Raw genomic sequence first — 24209 nt, forward strand, 5'->3', positions numbered from 1 at the left:
CGGAGGAAGAATAGGTGGAAGAATAGGTACAGGGGGAACCACAGGAGCTGCGGTACCCTGTACATACGGAGGTGGCGACTTCATAAGATAGGACATTAAAGGATCCTCAACTGCTTCTTCCTTCTTTTCCGACTCCGTAGGCAAAGCAGGATAACATTTATCTATAGTCATACGCTGTAGTCTATCAAACACTTCCTTTTCCTTAACCTCCTTATCACGCTGAAATTGCTCTGCTTTCTTTACAATGGTAGCAACACCATCTCTCTGATTTCGTTTAGTCTGTCTGATTTCTTTCTGTCGGGCTTCTTTACGCCACAACCGAAAGGCATCAAACATGGCCGGCCTTGACTTTTTCTCGAACAATTTAGCCTCTAAGTTATCTAAGATCGGGGTCTCAAAGCTACCATGAGGTGGCCAACTAAGGACACCGTCCTTCTTAGTATAGCGAATCCAATAATCATTAAAAGTAATCGGGCCTAGCCCATGTTTACTGTACAGTTCATAAGTCGGAGTTTCAACCGGAGGTATCGGACACGAGTCCTCCAGTCGGGAATCCGCACCACAACGTCTGAAACAACTAAACAAAGTACTGCGACCAGGCATCTTGCACACTAGCCGAGTTTCACAAACTTCAAGGGTTACGGGATTTACCAAGTCCCAGCAAAAAGCAAAAAGCCTCGGTTTTTGGTGGCTGCAGTCGTCAAACAACACAACAAAGTACCAAGAACTACAAATGCAATGGAACCATGCAACCACTAAGCAACCACAACCAAGAACTCTGGGAGCGACCCACAAATACTTAACTCAAAGATCGATGGCGTCACCAGGAAGGCCCGTCAATCGACTCGCTCTACCAAGGTCTACGCCAGGCGCCAAAACAGGTCTACAGTCAGGGCAGCAGTCCGTCGCAGCCGTCAGGAGGCGGGAATCTTCACGGGAAAAGTCTTCGGGCCACTTGTTTCGACAACAGGATCGATGAAGCGGAGTGCACCTTCCCTCGGAGATTTCACACGAAGTTCCTCACGATCGTCGGGCTTGGACCGGTACCACTGATGCAGCCCCACGTTGGGCGCCAACTGAAGGACTGGGTTTTCTAAGACCCAGCGGTGCCAGGGGACAACACCTGAAACCTTCGTGGGTAACCTGCTCCGGCGTACGAATCACAGAGACACGGGACACTTCCTTCGGCGTCAAAGATTCAAGGTTTATTTGCTGCAGGGAAACACAGAAATCACGGAAGTACAACGAGTGTAGTTCGGGGAGACTGCTTCAAATTGGTTCTGTGGGTCGCTCCTTTTATACACGATTCTCCCATAGGTTTGCATAGCAGACAAAGGTTTACAACCCGGTTCCCACAATTATCCCCGAGAGGGGTCGCTTTGGTTACTTTGATACATACAAGGTCCGGAACATGAGTGCGGAAACATTTGGCAGTTCCCAACTGTAAAAACCCATCCTCCCACCATTAGTACATTCCAATCAGCAGTAAAACAGATCGAAGAAGGAACAAGAACAGGTGTGGAGGAAGATGGAAACAGTGGGGAGATTGGAAAGGGTGTAAAAGGGGAGGTATCGGGGAACACGAGCTACAGGCATCAAAGGGACGTGCCTAATGAGATGCTCGGCTGAGACAATATACCGGCACGGCGAGATGAGCCTCGAGCGGGGCCATCTGCCTTACAGTATCATCCCCCTCATCATAAAGACACTTACAAAGGACATGTGTCTTCCACAAATATCTTGGGAGCCCCAGGGTCGCGAAGCGGACAACGTCCGTTCGCTGGCTACTTGAGGGCAAGAGACAAAATGGATGCCGTATCTAAGATGGAACCCGTGGGTACAGATGAAAAACCCACGTAACAAACGAACGGTTTAAGTTAGCACAGCGAAACTGCGCACACTTACTAAACTCGTCATTTGCGGTTCGTAGATACCAGACTCGACCATATTCGTGCGAGTCGAAAACACCACTTACAATTGTCACGGAACCTCACCCAGACAATGATAGTCGTTGAAGGCTAAAGATTATTAGTCAGACGACAACCTGCACCATAACAGGGAGCCCAGCCCAGAGCCACACCTGAAAAACAATAGATGCCATGGAGCTACTGACCATGCAGCCCGGAGCCCCAAGAGGGCAACAACACCCACCACCACCACCACCCCCAGGGCCCTACCCCGGGCACCTCCTGCCCCCCCGGACAAAGATATATTACATCAACTTTACAAAATCATGAACAAAACAATTTGCCTGATGTCGCACAATTATAACACTTAGCATACATGTGTGAACAGAAAAACGAGAATCATAGATTCACCTCAGAAATTCCAAAGAATTTGTTTTATTCAGAATAAACACAAAACAACTATTTTGAAGAGTCATGGCGGGTCTTCTAAGGACAATCTGTAAATCACAGCCTGAAAAACAAAATTCTAGATAAGTAGGTGTGTCATGCGCTCATCAAAGTACAGAGAGAGAGAGCGAAAAAGAGAGAGAGAGAGAGAGAGAGAGAGAGAAAGAGAGGGAGAGAGAGAGAGAGCTAGAGAGGGAGAGAAGTAGAGGGAGGGAGAGAGAGAGAAAGAGAGAGGGAGAGAGAGAGCTAGAGAGAGGTAGAGAGAGATAGAGAGGGGGAGAAAAAGAGGGAGAGATGGAGAGAAAGAGAGGGAGAGAGAATGCCGACACTGCTGACCCAGGTCTCACTGCTCACCTGCTGCCACTGGTGTGTCTCCAACCACGTGCCGGTATACACTGCAGTCCACCAGGTCCGCTATCTGAAACAGAGTCCAGAGTCATGAATGGCAGAGTCCATACAGTTGCACACACCATCATCGCTTGACCACCCCTGCACACACAGGCTTCTGCACCCCAGCCCCTACCACCGCCCAGCGGTGATGGCCTGCCCCTGTGAAACCAGGCCTCTCTGCTCACCTTCCGCCACCCACGTGTCTCCAAGAGGGCCCACCACGTGCCGGTGCAAGCTCCAAGCCCGGGGCCCGTGACCATGGCACCCTCCACATCATGCAGGCCCGCACCGCGGGCCACCAGGTCCCACACTTGATTCTGGGTCTTGATATTGCAATGGCAGAGTCCATGTCAGTGCACACAGCATCATCACAGGCTGCACAACCGCTCAGCTCTTTAGGTGCCACTAACCCTGTGAGCCGCAAGGCAACACCACGTGGCAGTTGGCCAGCACTGCCCGCTGGCTCAGGCCTACACTGCTGTCCAGCAACTCTCACACAAATCCTTACCAGTCCTAACCCCCAGAATGGTGCATCATCGCAGGCTGCACACCCGCTCAGCACGTAAGGTGCACCTACCTCCGTGCACCCAAAGTCAGCGTCCCGTGGCGATGTGCCTGTGCTGGCCGCAGTGTATCAGGTGCCACCAAGTTTGTGCACTGCATGTCATGGGCCCTTTATGATTGAGTCTCGTGGTGCGGACGCCATCATGTCACCTCAGCACTGGGTAATGTGATGTGGCCGGGCCCTAGGCCTTCATGCATAAATAATACCTACACGAATACACCCAGATAGACAGTGGAAATGGCGTTCAACACGTGCGCCAGGCCCTTTTTATTGGCAGGGTCACATGTCCTGTGATACCTGTGCTGGATGGGTGTGGTGTGGGTGTAAACCAGCCGTGAGGGAGCAGCTGTGGCATGCTGACAACTAGACCTGTGATCAGCAGATCACTACCGGGAAGACCTGGAACATGTTGCGTTGTCGCCCCTCCCCCCCCCCCTGTGAGCGTAAGCGGAGTGGGCTGGCCTGGCGTATGCCAGTCCAGCGTAAGGGTGTGAACAATGACCCCGTGGCTCTGGGCGTGGTTCTGTCCTGGGCTGGACAGGGAAGTAACTAATGCATGTGTCCCTGTTGTAGTGTTGGCGCCACCCGGACCGCAATCTGCAATGTCACCCTGTGACCCAAGACCCACAACATGAGCAACATGGATGTAAGGGGGAATCACTGACCCTACATTCATCCTCACTTTAAAGATCAGGACATGACACATCTGTGAATGTGAATGTTTAATGCACATTCAGTGGAGTGTCGTAGCTGGAGCAGTACAGGCCATGCAAACCCCACTTTATATTGTTGCCCCGTGGAGGGCCATCCAGAGTCCTTTAGGGAATGACAAGTTCATTGGAAGAGGAAGAGTTCCGTCCTCAGTCTGAATGCTGCGTCATTGGTGACCAAACAAAATATGGCAGTCCATTTCGAGGTCCAAGGTGAGTGTCGCAGAGTGTTTCGGGGGACAGTGGAAGGTGATGATGCAGAAGGCAGAACCTAGCAGAAACCGGCCATATGGCGAAGATGAATACTACTGCGTCCTTCTTACCACGAAGGCAGATTCATCTTCATCTTAGTCCTCTGCTGTTTCATGTGCCTCATGTGTGTGTGGCAGTGATACCTCAGGGGCCGAAGGTGGAATGTCTGCCGCACTGTGTGGCACTGAAACTTCAGGGGCAGAGATGTGGATGGAGTGGTAGCAGCAGCATGAATCAGCACCAGGCCTTGTGGTAGCAATGCCATGAGGAGGGTCTTTAGGGCATTGAGGAACCCAGCTACCTCTCGCTGGTGTGCAGCCGTGGCAGCCACTCTTTCCGCCTACGTCCGCTCCATGTTCTCCATATTTTGATGAAATACTTGTAAATTAATGAACTTCTATTTGCAACTTTTACACAAAATAAGGTCTGTGGTCTATTGCAAGCAATTCTCTGATGACAACAGCTTTTCTTTTATTTCTTTTATTTACACTAGCTATTGTTGTTTGACAATGCCATACCAATTCAGGAAGACTGGCACCTTTTACACTCCAAAATATCCCTATCCTAATTCACCCTGATTACAGTTTGTAAAGGTTGTTTTTAGCTCTTGATTGTATAAAGCCCTTAATCTTAGCTCCCAAAGTGTTGTTTAATGTAAGGTATAAAATCCGGATATAAAATTAATTTCATGTTTAGAGAAAGAGCATCAACAGCATCACAGAGAGTGAACTACACATCTGCCACTGGGAGACACTTACTGCTAAGCAAAACATGTATTGTATTGGAACTGCAATTTATTGTGGCAATTTCCTGTCTCAATTTCGTTCCAGGTAGGTCAAATCATTTTAATCATCCTTGTTATCTTCTGTGCGCCCTCTGCAAGCCAGGCCTCAGGAAAATGTAGTGACCCCATTGGGACATCAAGCAATCGCCTTACCAGAACCCTTGTGCCAACACCATGCTTCTCAGGTACCAATTTTTCCTCAGCTGCTGCCATCTTTTGGTATGAAGCATTTCTGAAAAAGAGATGTTTGTGGGTTACCAAGAAGGCCACAGGAGCCTATTGCACGCTTGTGTCTGTGCCCAGGGCCTGACACTTCAAACCCGACCTGGGTGCTTTTTCATTTATTGGCATCTACATAAAAAATTGAAAGAGGGGAAAAAAAGAAAGTAAAATGCACTTCCCTTTTCGGCGGCCAGCTCTCCTCCACCCTCTTCATCCACGATGCAGGAAAAGGAAGCACACAGGTCCCCAGACTACCATAGCCAATCACAACGCTGCCTTACAGCAGCATTGTGATTGATTTGAGCACTGTGATTTGGCGCTCATGCGGGATACTGGGAGCCTGGGTATGTTCTCCACAAAGGCTCTAATGCAGCATGGGTGGAGAACATGCAAAGTGCGCACTGAAAAGTGTTGCATCGCTGTTTTCATGGAGCAATGCAACACTTTTCATAAATGAGGCCCTGACTTTGACATGGATCAATACAGGGCCCTATATTTATATCCTTCACTTTCTAGACAAAAACACGGGGCCATATTACCAACAAAGTGGCGAAGAGAGGTGTTAGACGCCTTGGCTTAACGCCTCTCTTCGCCACTTCGGAAACGCTAGGCTGCCCAAGAAGGGTTTCCCAGCGCCGAGACACAACATAAAAGTGGCAGGGGATTTCAGGTTTATTCAAGTTATTGTTCGGATAACCAGGTCTTGACTTGCTTTCTAAACCTAGCATGGTTTTCCTCTTTACGAATGTAGAGAGGGAGTGCGTTCCAGAGAGATGGTCCTAGGTGGGCAAAGTATCTGCCTCCCATTCTGGCAAGTTTGAATCTTGGTACGCAGAAATTGGCGGCTGATTTTGACCGAAGATTTCGTTTGGGAGTGTAAGGATGGGCCAGAGCTAGCAGGTATTTGGGTGCAATGCCCGCTTTGATTCTGAACATATAGTTCAGAGCTTTGAAACGGATTCTGCTTTCTACCCTGAGCCAGTGGAGCTCACGGCGGTAGCTCGAGACTCCAGAATTTTTTGGAATTCTGCACTGTAGTCCAACCGCTGAGTTTTGGACAAGCTGCAGCCGACTGACTACCGCTTTGTTGGAGCCGAGGTACAGGATATTGCCGTAGTCAAGCCGTGATGTTATGAGGGCATTGACTATGGTTTTTTGAGTGGAAGAGGGCAGCATCCAAAGGATTTTCCTCAACCATTTGATGATGGTGAGGCATAGGCCGACAACTTTGTTGGCCTGCTGTTTCATGGAGAGGGAGCTATCCATGATGACTCCCAGATAACATACTTGGGTAACTGGGGTGGGGAAAATTCCCATCTGGTTGGGCCAGTGTGAGGGATTCCAAAGATCTCGTTGTTTCCCTAGAAGAAGAATCTCTGTTTTGTCTCCGTTTAACTTTAATTGATTTCTTGTCATCCAATTAAAGATGTTTTGCAGCCCTAATTTGAGGAGGGAGGGGGATGAGGGACTGGATCCAGAAAGGGAAAAAATAATTTGGGAATCGTCGGCGTATGTCATGAGGGTGAGTTCAGATCTTTCTGCTAGGTCGGCCAGGGGTCTGAGGTACAGGTTAAAAAACAGGGGGCTCAAGATAGAGCCCTGTGGCACTCCGTGAGGGGCTTTAAAAGTGTCAGAGCAGGCCAAGGAAGATGTTATTTGGAAAGTCCGTTGAGTCAAGAAGAACCGGATCCATTCGAGCGCATTCCCACGGACGCCGTTTCTGTGTAATACCTTAATGAGTGTTTCATGGGATATGGTGTCAAAGGCCGCGCTCAGGTCCAAAAGGACGAGCGCGACCGTTTGACCATTGTCAAGGAGGTTCCGGATGTGTTCCGTGACTCCTAAAAGGGTGGTTTCTGTCAAGAAGCCAGCCCGGAAACCTGATTGCGAGGGGTGCAGGAGCGAGTTGTTTTCAGCAAAGGTGGATAAGACCGAGTGGATGTGTCTCTCCAAGCATTTGGAAAAAGCTGGGAGCAGAGATATGGGTCTGTAGTTTGCTGGGATTTCTGGATTAGCTGTGGGCTTTTTCAGCAATGGGGTTATCATGGCGTGTTTCCATAAGGCTGGGACTGTGGAAAGTTCTAGCGAGGAATTTAGCAAGTCTTCAATGATTTCCAGGGATCGAACGTCCAATTGTTTGATTATTTTGATGGGGATCGGGTCCCGGGGGGATCCGGATTTAATGGTCTTAAAGATGGTCTTCAGTAAGTTGATCGTGATGGAAGGCCAGAATTCCAAAGCATTCTCAATGGAGGGAGCATAGTCCGTGTCTGCCAAAGGGGAAGGGTCATTATTGGTAGTTTTAATATCCCTCATGATTTTCTTGATTTTTTCGGAGAAGAAACATGCTAGATATTGGCATTGTTGGGTATTAAGAGGAGGGGCCGCAGCTGTGGTTTGTGCACCCGCAAGTTCTTTAACTTTGTTAAACAGGGTTTTAGGCTTATTGGTGGCTTCCATGATGGTGTTCGAGACAAACAAGGCTCGCGCTTTTGCGCAAGCAGTGTGGTATAAATTCCTGGCTTCATGGTAGGTTTTTTTTATGTCAGGGTCGTAGTCCTTACGCCATTGACGCTCAAGTGCCTTGCATTTTGTTTTTTCAGTTTTCAAAAGGTCATTAAACCAGGGGGCAGGGTGACGGTGTCTGTTTCCTTTGGTATGATGGGTGGGTAAGCAATGGTCAGCGGCGTCGTTAAGCCATTGTTGAGTAGCTCCTGCTAAGCTATCCATATTGTGATCTTTTTTAGGTGGATTTACATGGAGTGCTGAATTAAGTTTTGCCATGTCTAGTAATTTCCAGTTTTTCCTGGATGTGGCTGGAAAGGCAGGTTGAGTGGTGCTGGCAGGTGGGCGTTTGATGATGAATTTTATTAAGTGATGATCAGACCAAAGAATGGGGGTGGTGTCAAGCCATTTTAAGTCGTTAATATTAGTAATGATGGGGTCGAGCAAATGGCCCGCTTTGTGGGTGGGTCCAGAGTTGACTAAGGTCAGGTTTAGCGCTGTCAGATCATCTAGCAAGTTGGAGCAGGAGGGGGAGGAAAGGTCGTCAAAATGCAAGTTGAGATCTCCAATAAGTGAGAAGTTTTTAGAGGCTATGTAATGCGGAGTAATATGATCGGCTAGGTTTGACGCCCATTGGGATGAGTTGCCGGGGGGCCGGTATATCAGTAGGCCGGACATCGTAAAGTTCGGGTTCAAAGATATTTTAAAAGAGCCCGCTTCGCAGTCAGGGATGTCGACTGGGTCTAAGGTACATTTCAGATCTCTATTAAAGATGATTGCAATTCCACCTCCTGTTTGGTTAGTTCTATCTATCCTAGTGATTGCATAGTTGTCGGGGAGGGCAGTAGCAATGTCCGGGCCAGCACTCTCGTGTAGCCACGTTTCTGTCAGAAAGAGGGCATTTGGTTTGTCTTCAAGTAGGAGATTAAAAATGTCTAGATTGTGTTTCGGTAATGAGCGTCAGTTAGTGCTGTAGAACAGGTATTCTTGTGCTTTAATAATGCGGGGCTGTTTGCGTTTCCTATGCCTCCTCCTGTAGTCAGGATGAGGTTGGCAAATGGTAAGGGTAAGGTTGCAGTTTAGGCAGGAGGTGATTCCTGTCTTGTGGAGTTCAAGCGTTGTACACCAGGTGTTATTGGTCGGGCGTAGCGCTTTAAGTTGACTGGGGGATCTTACCAGCCTTGTGTGAGCAGGTGGAGCATAGCCTACTGCCCCGTGCCCCGTCCTGGCCCGGACGGGCACAGACGGGCTAGTCTTTGGCGTGTCTTCGGCGCGTATGCGGCGTTGATGCTGCGCGTTACCGCTGCGCGTTATAGGGGACATTTGGCTTATCTAGAGGACGGGCTCGTATTCAGCTCCGCCTCTACAACATTTGTCCAATCGGTGCCTGCACCGGGAGAAACCCGGAAGAAGGTCCCGCCTTTCACCCTCCATTCAAACAAGCCTAATGCTTGCGGTGGACCGGGGTTTCAGTGGCAACAAAAGGCTCAACAGGTAATGATTCCCTACACAGTTAAAAGAGTGCAATTATTAATCAATCCCACAGCGGCGAAAATCAAAAGCTGTCTAATGCGCGCTGCTACCAACTATCGTTGCAGCGCGAGGTTCAAATACAAAGTACACGGTGCAGTTTTAAAATTTTACGTTCAGTAACAGAAATGTTGGATTAAAATCAGATTCGGTTTGTATTCAGTCTGCGTAGCAGCATGCAATCTTAGTGTGTCATTACCAAGGATATGGTGCAGCCTAGCGTTTCCCCCTGTGATGGCGATAAGTTTTACAACTTAACGCCAGCGCATGCAGGGAAGGTTTGTTTATGTACAGAAAGGTGTTCTTTCCTGCACATAAAAAAAGCTTAAATGCCATTTTGTAACTTATATGTGTGCTGCTTCATGCAACACACATGTAAGTTACAAATTCACATTTTGAAAAAGAGATTTGTTTATGTACAGGAAGGGACACCTTCCTGTACATAAACAAACCTTGGCATTTTGCTTTTTTCATGTGTGCTGCCTTTGAAAAAAGCAAAAACGAGGAAAAATGAAGCTTTTTTCAACGTTTCGCCACCTTAAGAACAGGTCTTTTCTGTTCTTAAATTTGGCGGCGCCACCTATTATCCCCTCTCTTGATAATAGGTGGCAGCGTCGAAGTGAATGGGTGTTGCGGTGGAACGCCCAAAACAATACACATTGCACGCCACCTTTCACGATGAATTTATCGTGAAAGGGGCCCTATTACCAAGGCAGCATTAAGTCAATTAACGTGGCTTTAAACCACGTTAATTGACTTAACGCTGCCTTGATAATAGGGCGATGCAAATATCGCCGCGTTATTGGCAGAAAAGTACCGATGATGCGGCGATAAGGGGCTTGATAATATGCCCCACAGATTCCTTAACAATACTCTGTAAAAGTGGGAGGAAGAGGCCCTCAAGATGGCTGACAGAATGATACTTCAAAGTCCTCTTCCCAGAGATCTCCGTTAACCAAAAAGTTTCAGGAAGAAGGCATCTGTCAACCTACCGGACATTGATGAGGAAGCAATTCATATAACAGAGGATGGAATGCACCCGCCTGTGGCCACCACTGTGGAGGAGATTAGGCGGGCCCAAACGCATTTGCAATCTGGCAAAACAGTTGGTCTAAATGTCCTGACTGTATAACTTTATTAAAAAGTGACTGTACAATCTTTGGATGCTTCAAGCATCCCATCAGAAGAGAAGACTATAAAGATATTTTCGGACTGTGACAATAGTTGTGATACATAAAGAAGGGAAGTCAAGCGATGAAGGCATAACCTACTAACCCATCTCACCAATAAGCAGCAATTTAACATGACTGGCCAAGATCTTGATCTACAGATTGACCCCGCTAATAGCTGCAGTGATTCACCCAGATCAATTGGGATTTAGAGCCCAAATACCCATCCAACTACATCAGAGACAACTATATCAAAATGCATCTAATCCCACTAGGGCCACTGAAGCTACTGCGGTGGCATCATTAGACATCAATAAAGCATTGGACGCAATAGAATAGCCATCTATGTTCTGCGTTTTGGACAAAATTAGATTTTGACTTTACTTAATTCTATGGAGTAAATTGTTGTATATTAGGCCAATGTGAGGCTTAACTGAATTCGCTGCTGCCACCTATCTCCAATGATATTCGCATTGGCAACAGAACCTTTGGTAGTAAGTGGCGTGCTGGGTGGGGTAAGCGAATGTCAACATATGCAGACAACATGCCTGGACGAATGGATGAAGTTTTTGGCGTTTTGCTCAATTTACTGGTGCTCATTCCCCTTCCCAGTCAGAGACCCGCTGCAAGTTGTTTCACCTCACAGTTTCTGCAGGGCACAGTCTTATGGGGTGAATGCTGATTGTCCTTAGAAAGCGTATATTGTGAATACAACTTTCCACTGGGTGCTCTATGTATCATTTTGAAGGATTTCCACTAGAAGTTCCGATGTAGGCCTGCAGAAGAACATAATTCTTTGAGCTTTTGTTTGGGAAATGTTTCATGTTGTATTGTGCATCTCTGGAGTGCAGTTGCTGAGGAGAAAAGCAAAAGATTTTCTTTTGCCTTAAGAAATGGGTTCGTTCTAAGAATTTTAATTATTGCGAAGTTGCTTTTGATTTGCCAATGTGACCTGACCATGACCATGTCATGCTAAATCTGCAGTTTTGCTAATTGTTCATGCAGAAAATGTGTATAAAACCCATTAATTTTAAAGGTATGGGGGTTACTTCTCATTTTCCTCCCTCGACTGTCTGGATTTTTTAAGACTTTCTTCTTCTACCTTAGAATACTGTTGGTACTCTATACAAGTTTGACACTTAGGGGCATATTTATGAGCCTCTTTGCCTCGCTCTTGCACCCTGCAACATTGTGCAAGAGCAGCACTAATGGAAAATGAAATTATTAATGAAGCCACACAAGGCCACCTTCCGTGGCCCTGCGTAGTGTGGTAAATGATTTCTATATCTTTTCGCTCGCTCCTGGTGGGGTTTCTCCATTGTATCTTCTTTCCTTCTAACTTGCCACCTATCTACCTGCTAATAAAGAGAGACCTACTACTACACCTGGACTACGGATCATTATTTATGTACCACACGTAGCTTCATGAATCTTGAATAATGTAACGCAGTGCAAATAGCTGGATTGCATTACTCTGCACCTGGGATGCTTTTCCATGTGTGCCGCATGGTTGTTCCATCTATGGATTCTGATGCATTCCCAGATTTACAAGAACAGGTAAACCTGGGAATATCACAAAAAGATTCGCCTTACTAGGGGAGGCCTAACATGGAGAAATATCTCTGTCTCCACGTTTTCTCCTCTTTCTGTTTGCTGCAACACAGAAAGAGGAAAACACCTCTCAGGATTGTTTTTGGGCAGGAAGGGGCCCCTTCCTGCCCAAAAACAATCCTGCCTACAACACAGGCACCCTTGCACCATGGTGCAAGAGTTCCTGCGTTGCTCTAGGCAACTGAAATGTTCCCAGCGCAGGGGGAAAGGACAGGAATGCACTATATTGGATAAATGCGGCACGTTCCTGCCCTTTCCATTCCTGCCCTTTCCGTGTGACTCAGGGCAGTTTAGCATGGTGACTTGCTGTGCTGCCCTGCACCACAAAAGTCGGGAATGCCTCTTTCAACAGAGATTGAACTGCTTAAACAGGGATATGTGTTCTGATTTCTGATTTTGTGCTCTGTATCTGAGCCTTCGCGGCCATCAATCCATTTTTCTGTACATGTAAGGCAATGCCTCTTTTTGCACGATCGCCCCCAAACTGATGCTCCTGGTGTTTCGACTCTGAGTGTGCCCTGAGGCCTGCTAACCAGACCTCAGTGCCAGAGTTCTAACTAACTGCAAAGTATATGATGAATTGGATATCCCAATACCTCAATTGGCATAAGTCACTAGCTACCTTTAAATGTCCTTGGTATAAGATACCAGAGGTACCCAGGGCATGTAAGTTGAAGTGTCCACCCAGGGCTGCAGTACTGATTGTGCCACTCTGAGTGAGCCACACAACATGGCTCTCAGCCTGCCACTGAGGCATTCTAGTTTGCATAATAGTGGGGCCAGGTTCTCACTATAGCACTTAAGACATCCTGGGACACCCAAAAACCCAAATGGATGTTCTCCCCGCTTGAGGGCCATAGTGAGCGGTTCTGATGGTCTATGGCCTTCCATGGGAAACATCTACTGATGCTCAGCCCTAATTACCTCTCATACTTGTCAAATATGTGTTTATAACTAATTGGTGATCCTTTTAGGTGCCAATTGTTTTTACCCTTTTATGTGAAATTGTGTGAAGGAGGCATGCCCTGCTAGTGAGATATAGTGTGCACCGAAGGAAAAGAAAACGCTGTCTTTTACAGATGAGGAAAAGCGGTGTGTATGTGTATGAGAGAGAGAGAAGCGGGCATTGAAGGGGAGGTGACGCAAGGAAGTACATGCAGAAGGCCCTGGTGGAAAGGCAGTAATGAAGAGGAAGAAGATGATGTGAGAGCTTTGCAGCTGGAGTATTTCAGAAAGATGTTGGGAGGAAAAGGGAGGAAGTAGTTAAGAGGGAGAGACTGCAGCAGCAAGTGGTGTGAGGGAAGATCGAGACACTCTGAAGACCACTCCTTCGACAGATCTGAGTAATGTTCAATAGTCTCATCATTTCAGATAGGAAATATTTTCAATGGTAATTATTCGCCTCAAATTCATTGTTATTGTTCATTAATCTGACACTGTTAAGAAGCACTGTCAAAGCCAATAGGTCTTTGTTGTTTTAGGCATATGTTTGTTGTAATGCGATACGTCTGGGTGTTATCAAGGGTCAGGGAGAGGCACCCAAGACTAGTCGTGTAACACCTGTGCGAAGCACCGGATTTTAGTTGACATTTTTTAAGCCACATCCGTGATGTCCTAGGCCATATCTATTGGGAAGGTTTGCTAGTTATGCTTCTTTGGGAACTCCCATGTTAGTGGCTGCTCGTCCTCCCCTCTCTCTTCAAACCCACTTAAAGCACAGACTCTTAGATGGAAATAGGACCGGAAGCAGGTGAAGAGCTGCGAAGTCTGGTAAATAAATGACCACTTGCTTCAATGAACTCTGCACCCTGTTGTCAAGAGCTGTGTTTTTGAAGCTGTTACCACAACAGTAATATGGGGGCGGTGACGTTATGTATCTGTAGGAAGTTTCCCGGCATGGCTTGTTTGTAAGGTCACCCGGATCTGGGAGCGGAATGCTTCCGGAGTCCTTTTGTCCCTGCAGCAAAGAAACATGGAAGGTCGCAACGCACTTGGAAATAGCTATGAGTGCGTCATTTACAATCAAGGTGTTAGTCACAACGGAAATCCCAGAATGCTCGGCAGATTCTTGATTGGGTTAACGATGAGAACAGTACCACAGTGCCTGGGTGCTCTTTGGCACCTGCAGGCATCAGCGCTCATGGACTTAAAGGGTCCCATTTACTCCTGCCCATTTACTCCTTTTGCCATCCAGCCTGGACAATAGGATCACTTGATTCAGGAGAAAATAAATCAACAAAATACTGTACTCATGGGAATTCGTGATATGATACAAGCCACCCTCTTATTAAGGAATCATGGTGCCAAGTCAGTGACTGGCACGGAGCCGCTCTGTGATCTATTAATGGCACATGTAGAGTCCTCCACAGCCTGGGTGCATGTAAATGATGCACAACACACGGAGCTTGGTATTACACGTCTTTATTGATTAGAGTGCAACCGTTAACTGAATATTCTACATCATGAATTCTATACCCACGCACTTACGTCCCTGTTCTATGGAGTTTGTCAGGAACTAAAAGGGTCCCCTCATCTACAACTTGCAAGACACTACAGCCAGGGCTTTAAGTGGGATGAAAAAACTGGGGGGTCTCTCAAAGGGGCGTGGCCACTAATTCGGGGCGTGGCTTTTAAACACTTGCGCTAAAAATCTGTGTTTAGCATAGTGTGCCTCCCAACTTGTATTTTGCTGTTTCTGTCATTGCATCCAGATATGTGATACAACAAGTAACATCATACCTACAACAAGTCAGGAGTATTGGCTTTCTCAATGGTTATTAGTTACATAAGATAAATAAGCTGCAACTATATCTTGTTACATATAATATTGAAAAAGCTTCCAATTAAAGCCCTGGGGACCCTACCACAATGTTGCTGCTCTTGCGTTTTAGAAAGAGAAGGGAAATCCAGAGAGAAAATGACTCTTTAAAGGATTTCCCTAACCCCACAAAGCCCCCCTGTCATGACGTCATGCTGTAACTTTTCCACTAGTGAGAGAGAGTAGTGTGAGCGGCGCACATCCATGTGCTTGTTGTCTCAAAACCGGTCTCTATCAGGCTGTTTGTGCCCTGGCACTTTTTTCCGGACTGCAGTGATAGTAAACTGCTGTCTCTGCAGTCTGGAAAAAAACGGACTGCCTGTACCAGGGCTCAAAACAGAGCCCGATAGAGACCCGTTTCGGGGCCTCTTTTAAAAAACTCCCTGTGCTCAGACCCCTCGAGACCCGGCCCACTTAAAGCCCTGACTACAGCACCCACTTAGTGACGGGTTCGTGAGTCCCTCTCATGCTCGATGGCATGGCTCTCACTCAGAAATGCTGCACTTAGTGAATGTCTGATGGTACTCACTCAGTGAATGAGCAATGGAACGCACTCGGTACTCTGATGTATGTCTTCCCCTCTGCAGTTGATACATGTGGTAGTTTAATATGTATTTTTTAGGTAAATTGCCTAACATTACATCAATATTGTGTTAGTCTGATTAATTATTATTTCACCCTCTATTCAATGGCGTTATTTTTACATAGTTCCCCGCAACATACACACATTTTACATAATCTATAGTATCTCTAGAGCGATATCAAATAAAAAAGTCCCCTCGTCCCTACCCCTTGTTAAAAAAAAAAAAAAAATTATCGTATTGCTCTCCTCCTTGTGCAATACGGGGGTGGGGTGAAATCACCCCCCAGCCCAGCAATGCAGAGGGACATATATTTGTCACTCCTGTCCCTGGACAAGACTCATGGGGTAACACGTTCCTACCCTCACAAATAAGGCCGGGGACATGCTTAAAAATATTCTTCTCTGATGGATGTACAATGCTCGGGGGATGGTCCTTATAGGCTGGCGTGTATGTATAGCCTTGTTCTGCGTAAAGGCTGAAGGCAAGTTATGCATATTGCAGCATCGTTTCTGCCACTCTGCTACCCTACTTTTCTGTTTGGCTTTTTAGGTTTTGCCCAGAAAGCGCATGCGCTGCCTGTGCGATACATTTCGTTTACACGGAGTGAGTTTACAGCCCCTCCATATCTTACCATTTGTTAGCTTTAGTGTCGCTCTCAATTCCTATGTCAAGGCATGCAGTAATCATGTCCTCTTATTGCGTGTGCCCCCACCCCCGGAGCATGGACCAAGTACTTGTGTCCATTAACTCCTCCCATTTCTGGAGATATTTATATCTTTGTGTTCAAGCATTCCATATGAGTGTTTGTGTTTTCAGTCTGTCTCACTTATTCCCATCCATTTAGCTCCAATTCCTACTTGCTTCTTTACCCTCCTGCCCCTTACCCTGTACTCTATGCCACAACACTCTGCGCCACTGCACTCTATCCATGCTACTGCACTTTACACCACTGCACTGTACACCACTCTGCTCTTCTTGGCACCAGTCTTCTCTACACCACTGCAAACTATGCCACTCCACTTTCTCTGCACCACTCAGCTCTATGCCACTGTACTTTACTCTGCACCACCCTACACTACTGCACTTTGTGCCACTGCACTCTACAAACCTCTACTCTGCACCACACCACTTTATGTCCCTGTACCCTACGCCACTGCACTCTATGCCACCCTGCACAATTCCACACCATTGCAATTTACGCCCTTGCACTTTATGTCACTGCATGCTATTCCGCACCACTCTACTCTATGCCATTGCACCCTGCCTCTGCACTTCACGCCACACCACTCTACTCTCGACCCCTGCACTCTACACCACTCTACTCTACTCTGCACCCCTCTATGCCATTGGGCTCTACACCACTCTACTTTGCACCAATTTACTATACCCCACTGCACTCTACACCATGGGTACTCACAAACTTTCTCTCGGGGCCAAATTTACAGTGTGGTTTGTGGCTGAGGGCCACACCGGTGGGGGCGGGGTCATAGGGGAGGGCACGGGGTATAAAGCAAACAAAAATTGTGACCATGAGGTTAAACACAAGTCCCTGCAGCAGACACCTTCGTCCACTGAGCCACCAGACCCAGCATACACACATCTTTCTCTCTCTCCCTCCTTCTCTCCCTCCTTCTCTCTCTCTCTCCCTCTCTCTCTCTCTCCCTCCCTCCCGCTCCCTCTGTGTCTCCCTCCCTCTCTCTCCCTCCCTCTGTGTCTCCCTCCCTGTCTCCCACTCTCCCTCTGTGTCTCCCTCCCTGTCTCCCACTCTCCCTCTGTATCTCCCTCTATGTCTCCCACTCTCCCTCTGTGTCTCCCTCCCTGTCTCCCAATCTCCCTCTGTCTCCCTCTCTGTCTCCCACTCTCCCTCTGCGTCTCCCTCCCAGTCTCCCTCTCCCTCTGTCTCCCTCTCCCTCTGTGTCTCCCTTCCAGTCTCCCACTCTCCCTCTGTGTCTTCCTCTGTGTCTCCCACTCTCCCTCTGTGTCTCCCTCCCTTTCTCCCAGTCTCCCTCTGTGTCTCCCTCCCTGTCTCCCACTCTACCTCTGTGTCTCCCTCCCTGTCTCCAACTCTCTCTCTGTGTCTCCCTCCCTGTCTCCCACTCTCTGTTTCTCTCCCTCTGTGTCTCCCTTCCTCCCTCTGTGTCTCCCTCCCTCCGTGTATCCCTCCCTCCCTCTGTGTCTCCCTCCCTGTCTCCCACTCTCCCTCTGTGTCTCCCTCCCAGTCTCCCACTCTCCCTCTGTGTTTCCCTCCCAGTCTCCCTCTCCCTCTGTGTTTACCTTCCAGTCTCCCACTCCCCCTCTGTGTCTCCCTCCCAGTCTCCCACTCTCCCTCTGTGTCTTCCTCCCAGTCTCCCACTCTCCCTCTGTGTCTCCCTCTTTGTCTCTCTCTCCCTCTGTGTCTCCCTTCCAGTCTCCTACTCTCCCTCTGTGTCTCCCTCCCAGTCTCCCTCTGTGTCTCTATCCCTGTCTCCCACTCTGTTTCCATCCCTCTGTGTCTCCCTCCCTCAGTGTCTCCCTCCCTCCCTTCCTCTGTGTCTCCCTCCCTCCCACTGTGTCTCCCTCCCTGTCTCCCACTCTCTGTTTCCCTCCCTCTGTGCCTCCCTCCTTGTCTCCCTCCCTCTCTCTGTGTCTCCCTCCCTCCCTCTGTGTCTCCCTCCCTGTCTCCCACTCTCTGTTTCCCTCCCTCCTGCCCTGTCTCTGTGTATCCCTTCTCCCTCCCTCTGTGTCTCCCTCCCTCCCTCTCTGTCCTCTCACCTGTGTGTGTGTGTCAGCCCTCAGCCCGGGCTGAGACAGCTTCCCCAGCCGCGCACAGCCAGAACCAAGTACTTCATGGGTCTTTAAAAGACTATTTACATGTTAATTAGGCTTGGTTGAATTTCACCTCTTAGGCCCCTGCAGCTCCCCTCTGACAATCACTGGAATCACCTGGGCCCCCACACAGCACATTCTGAGTCCAAGCTGCTGCGGCTGTATTTGCGAACACTATTTAATTTATTTAATTTTAAACACAGGTGTCTGCAATGTCCGCGGGCCGCCCAGGAAGGCTTGCTGTGCTGCCCCCGGCCCGCGGGCCGTACTATGAGTACCCCTGCTCTACACCACTGCACTCTACTCCACTCTACTCTACGCCAATGCACTCAATGTCACTGCACTCTACGCAACTCTACTTTATTCGATGGTAATGCATTTTACTCTGCATTTTACTCTGCACCCCTTCACTATATGCCACTCTACTCTACACCACTGTGCTCTACGCCACCGCTCTCTACTCTGCACCACTTTATGCCTCTGCACTCTATGCCACTCTACTCTATGCCACTGCACTCTACTCTGAACCACTCTGCTCTGCTCTATGCTACTGCACTCTACGCCACTGCACTCTATGCCATTGCACACTACACACTCTACTCTATGCCACTGCATTGTACTCTGCACCACTGCAGTCTGTGTCAATGGATTATTTATATGCCACTCTACTGTGCACCACTGCACTCCACGCCACTTTACTCTACACCACTCTAGAACACAGCACTATATGCTACTCTGCTCTGTACCAAGCTAATCTATGCCACTGCACTCTACTGTGTACCACTCTTCTCTATGCCACTGCACTCTACACCACTGCACTCTACTATGCACCACTGCACTCTGTGCCACTGCCCTATCAGCCACTCTACACTGCACCAGTGTACTCTATGCCACTGTACTATACATCATGCACTCTACTGTGCACAACTCTGTGCCACTGCACATTACGCTACTGCACTCTACGCCTATCTACTTTGCACCACTTTACTCTATGCCACTGCTCCTTACACCACACCAATCTACTCTAGGCCACTGCCCTCTCCATAAAACAGTGAAGGATTATTTTTTTTTAGGTCTTAGCGGTAGAAAGAGGCTTTTGGATGAGTAAAAAGGAGTTTTGGAGGGAAGGAGTCAGAGGGGAGAGTTTAGAAAGGTTTGTTTTAGGGGATCGATGTAGTAAAAATAGGTGTCAGATGATGCAAGGAGGGGTAGAGCTGGAGAGAGTCTAGAAAGGGTTATTTTGGCGATCATAATAGTGGTATAGGGTTTCGAATAAATGAGAGAGTGGATGTAGAGGATATATTGATGGATGTATAGGATGAGAGATAGGGTAGAGCATTGGAAGGAGTAGTAGAAAGAAGTTTGAGATGAGTCAGAAGGTTGGGCTAGAAGATATATTGAGCGAAGTATAGGCTGAGAAATAGGCTAGTGCATTGGAAATGCTAAATTAGAAGAAAGTGATAAATATATAGATCCATAAGTACATTGAAAGCATGTAGATACATAAAGGAAGTAAGTATATTTAGATTAAATATATTGATAGAGGCACAGGATGAGAAATAGGGTAGTGCGTTGGATATGCTTTTTCAGGAGAAAAGTAACAGACACACAGATCCAAGTACATGGAAGGTACATAGATGCACAATGGAAGTATGTACCTGTAGACCAAAGATGATTTTTATTTATTGATGAATATTATTATTATTATTATTATTTTCTTTTTCTTTCTCTTAACATAATTATTTTACATGTTTTATAAAGTAATACACAAAGATAGGTACATATCTATAGTGAAAACAAATGCTTATATACAGAGGGATATGCTGTAAATTTCTGTTTCCGTATAGTGCTTATGTGGGGAAGAGCCAAATCTTGAGTAGTTTTCTGAAGATAAGGTGGTTGTCGGTGGATCTTATGTTGGGGGTAAAGAGTTCCATAGTTTGGCTGCTTAAACAGAGAAGGATGTGCCACTCATGGTTTTTTTCTTGTATGGTGGGATTTTGAGGCGAGATGCTTCTTTAGAGCGGAGGTTCCTTTGTTGAATGTGTTTGGTGATTTTATTCCTGATGAAGAGTGGTCCTATTCCATGTATTGCTTTGTGTGTAACACAAAGCAGCTTGAATGTGGATCTTCTGGCAACCGGTAACCAATGCAGGGCTTTCAAGGCAGGGGAGATGTGGTCTTGTGGTTTGATATGCAAGAGTAGTCTGGCAGCCGAGTTCTGAATCCGTTGTAGTCTTTTCATGGTTGTTAAAGGTGATCCGTGGTAGAGGCTATTAACGTAATCGAGTTTGGATAGAACAAGGGAGATGGTAGCTTGGACCTTGTGTGGAAATCCCAAATGAGGGAAAATTAGTCACAGCGTTTTTATAGTAGCAAAGCTTGATCTTGCTAGTTTATCCACTTGGACATTCATGGACAGCTTGGAGTTCATGGTCATTCCGAGGTTTCTTACTTCTTTCGATACTTTAGGCAGTCATCCCAGTTCATCAGGCCATGCGGCAAGCGGTTTGTAATTTTTCCAATCGCCACACATGAGTATTTCAGTTTTTGAAGCATTCAGTTTGAGATGGCTCCAAGTCATCCACTGATCCACTGCTCTGAGACAGCTGAAAATTTGTGATTTTCCAATGTCTTTGGGGCATTCCAGTTGAAGGAGTATTTGCGTGTCATCTGCATAGTTGTAGCACGTGAGGTGAAATTTATTGATCAGTACTGGTAAAGACCACACCCAAGTTGAAGCAAGTTGGTCAAAGGATGGTAACATTAAAAATGCAAAATTGGATCTCCCTATGGAGTAAGGTGTCAACTTTAAATACAAGGGTGCACGTATGACTCTCTAATATATACATACATGCACAAACACACACTCACACATATAAACAGACCGGAGCTATAGGATTTTCCCCCATTGAGCATATGCACCTTTCCTAACCGACATGAAGCATTGAAAAGGAGTTTTTATCAGAAATACATTTCTAACTTGTGAAGCCAGGGTGACTCCATGATTAGAATCACTCAATATAGTTGAAAAGGTTTTATTTTGGATTACCAATCAATCCAGTATGTATGCAGACCAGAAATATGTTCAATAATTGCAGGATACAAATGGTAAACTGAAGTATCTCAGAAGGTTAAGGCACAACAGAATAATATATTGTATTGCAAAAATCACAATTGTATGAACACAGATTAGAGCAAACATGTTCCATAAAGATACTTTCAAAAGGAAGTGTCCATCTAATGAAAATCTCTAAATCAGGAGCTTAGGACAAAAAGGCAAGAAATTTGTCTGCATGATCAAACTTCAGTAGAAGTCTAAAAGAAAAGGAAATCAGTCTTTAGGATAAAGCTTCACACTTGCAAGAAAAGGGCAAGCATAGAGGTCTGTACCTCTCCGAGTCTGAAAGGAATCTGCTCTTCTCTACCTAAAGCTGTGAGAACATCAATTTAAAAGTAATAAGGGATTCAGAACATTCATATCTCACTCACACCACCAGGAGCCAATCAGGTCATTGCATGGGTGCATCTGCAACATCAGTTCAGGTTCACAACATATCGAACTGCCACTTCGGTTCTCAACCTTGAACATCTTGCCATTCTGGTACGTGATGAACCGAAGGCTTCTTTCGGCCCTTGTTTCTCCATGTTCACTGCCACTTTTCTTCTCAGACATCTCCATCAGTCATCTAATAAAGACAATACGCCTTTCTCTTGCTAACGAATATCATGATAATAAACATGCAAGGGAAAAAGTAAATCTGCTGCATTTCTACTGAGGGCTGTAGTCAGGCTAACTTTAGTTAAGCATTTTAATGTGCACTTTGAATACAGGATTATACATTCATCTGTAACTTTTAAGAATAAATGCAAAACATGAGTGAAGGAGTACGTTTATATATGCAAATTTCACTTTCAATATAGCTTGAAACATAGGTATAAAATGTAAATGAATATTACATCACTTCATGTTTAAAATAAACATTATTGCACATGTATATAAATCTCTAATGTCTACAGTGAATACATTCCAGTAATACTTTAAAACTCATCACACATTAATAAGGTTAAGATACATAGTGAATATAATGTCAAGTGCATGTCTGTAGTTTGCACTTCTGTGACGTGTAAGATGGAGTCTAATTTGCGCCGCTCCACTTTTAATGACTCAAGCGATTGCTCTTGTCTGAAAAAAGTGAGTCAAGTCTCCTCCCCATTACACAGCTAGCAAGAGAGAATGGTGTTCTTGTACTCCTCCATACAGATCGAAAGTACTTGACCATCAATTTTTAAATCAATTTGTTTAATCTTTACACTTCATTGATAGCACAGTATCCCAGGTAGGTCGCAAATTGTTTTTTTAACTATCATTAGTAATTAGGGCCAAACAATTAAATAGAGACCATAGTTCCTTGAAAGACTGTAACATCACCATGGTCGTTTGGAACCTTTTTAATGAAAGGAAAGTACACGAAGAGCCTGTTATCATCAGTGCTAGAAGAAGAATGTTCCAAAGGGCAGGTTATAAGACTGCTCCTCAAGAGTTAGATTTTTTTTATAGATGCGCTTTGGTGCCACCTCAGTTTCATCCCATGCTCATATCGGACACTTATGCTTAGATGCAGCTCTACATTACTATACGAAATCCTTCCATCAGATAAGGGGAAGAGAACATCCAAAGATTTGTGTATGGGGTAAGGCTAATGTTCCACAGTATACATTGAAGGAGGACATTCCAAAGGTGAATTACAGACTCATTTCAAGTACTCTCGCCTGACCTTCGAGTAGTGTAGGCAAAGTTCAAATCTTATTCTGAAGGTGCACAGGAAACAACCATTACAATGCACTACATTTACAAAGCAGGTATTATATCGCAACATCCTTTACAACGCATGTCACTTAAACGTATCCATTACATTGCATGTCACTACAACGCAGGCATTACATTGCATGTCACTACAACGCAGGCATTACATCGCATGTCATTACAACGCATACCACTAGAATGCATAGTACCCCTAAACTATCCAACACTTACCCTACTGTTGCACCCCCTGGAGTTAGAATAGTAATGTTTACCCCTACACTATCCAACAGTTACCCTACTGTTACACCCCCTGGAGTTAGAATAGTAATTTTTACCCCTACACTATCCAACACTTACCCTACTGTTGCACCCCCTGGAGTTAGAATAGTAATTTTTACCCCTACACTATCCAACACTTACCTTAAATGCAATGTAATGGTATGCATTATAAAGGTATAATGCGATGTAATGGAATGCATTGTAAGTGTAGTTTTAAAAAAATCTTTGTAGTGGTATGCAATGTAAATGTATGCATTGTAAAGGATGTTGTGATGTGAAAATTGCATTGTAAATGTATGTGTTGTAACGTCATACATTCAAGGTGCACAGATCACCTGCTCAAATAAGCAATACATTTTAAAGAATATAGAATGTCAGAATTATGTTATAGAGATGACAACTCCATTAACGAATTGCAATAAAAATTGAAAAAATAACCCTAAGGGATACCTGGGAAAAATGGGTTTAACGAATCCATAGGAAGTCAACAGGACCAACTTTAAAGTGGGCTCCTATCAAACTAAAGAAGGTCAAGGGGAACTTTACAAAAGTAGAAAAATGGCCATGTAGATACTTGCTCCACAGAGATTCAACTCACAGATCCAATCAGCTGAAGAAGCATGGTGGGTTAGGCTAGGAGAGCAAAGTTATTTTCTGTCTCTGATATGGAGGAAAATATTTCACCAGTGTGATTGGTGCCAAATGTTCTTCTGATGAGGGTTCCACAAATATAATATAAAATGTTGCCAAACTGATGTCAGATATTTCACATATACTATCAATGATTATCAATGTAGTCACTATCATCAGATTGATGTTAAGAA

This window comes from Lissotriton vulgaris, chromosome 2_1 (genome assembly GCF_964263255.1).
Source record: "Lissotriton vulgaris chromosome 2_1, aLisVul1.2, whole genome shotgun sequence".
NCBI classification, from domain to species: domain Eukaryota; kingdom Metazoa; phylum Chordata; class Amphibia; order Caudata; family Salamandridae; genus Lissotriton; species Lissotriton vulgaris.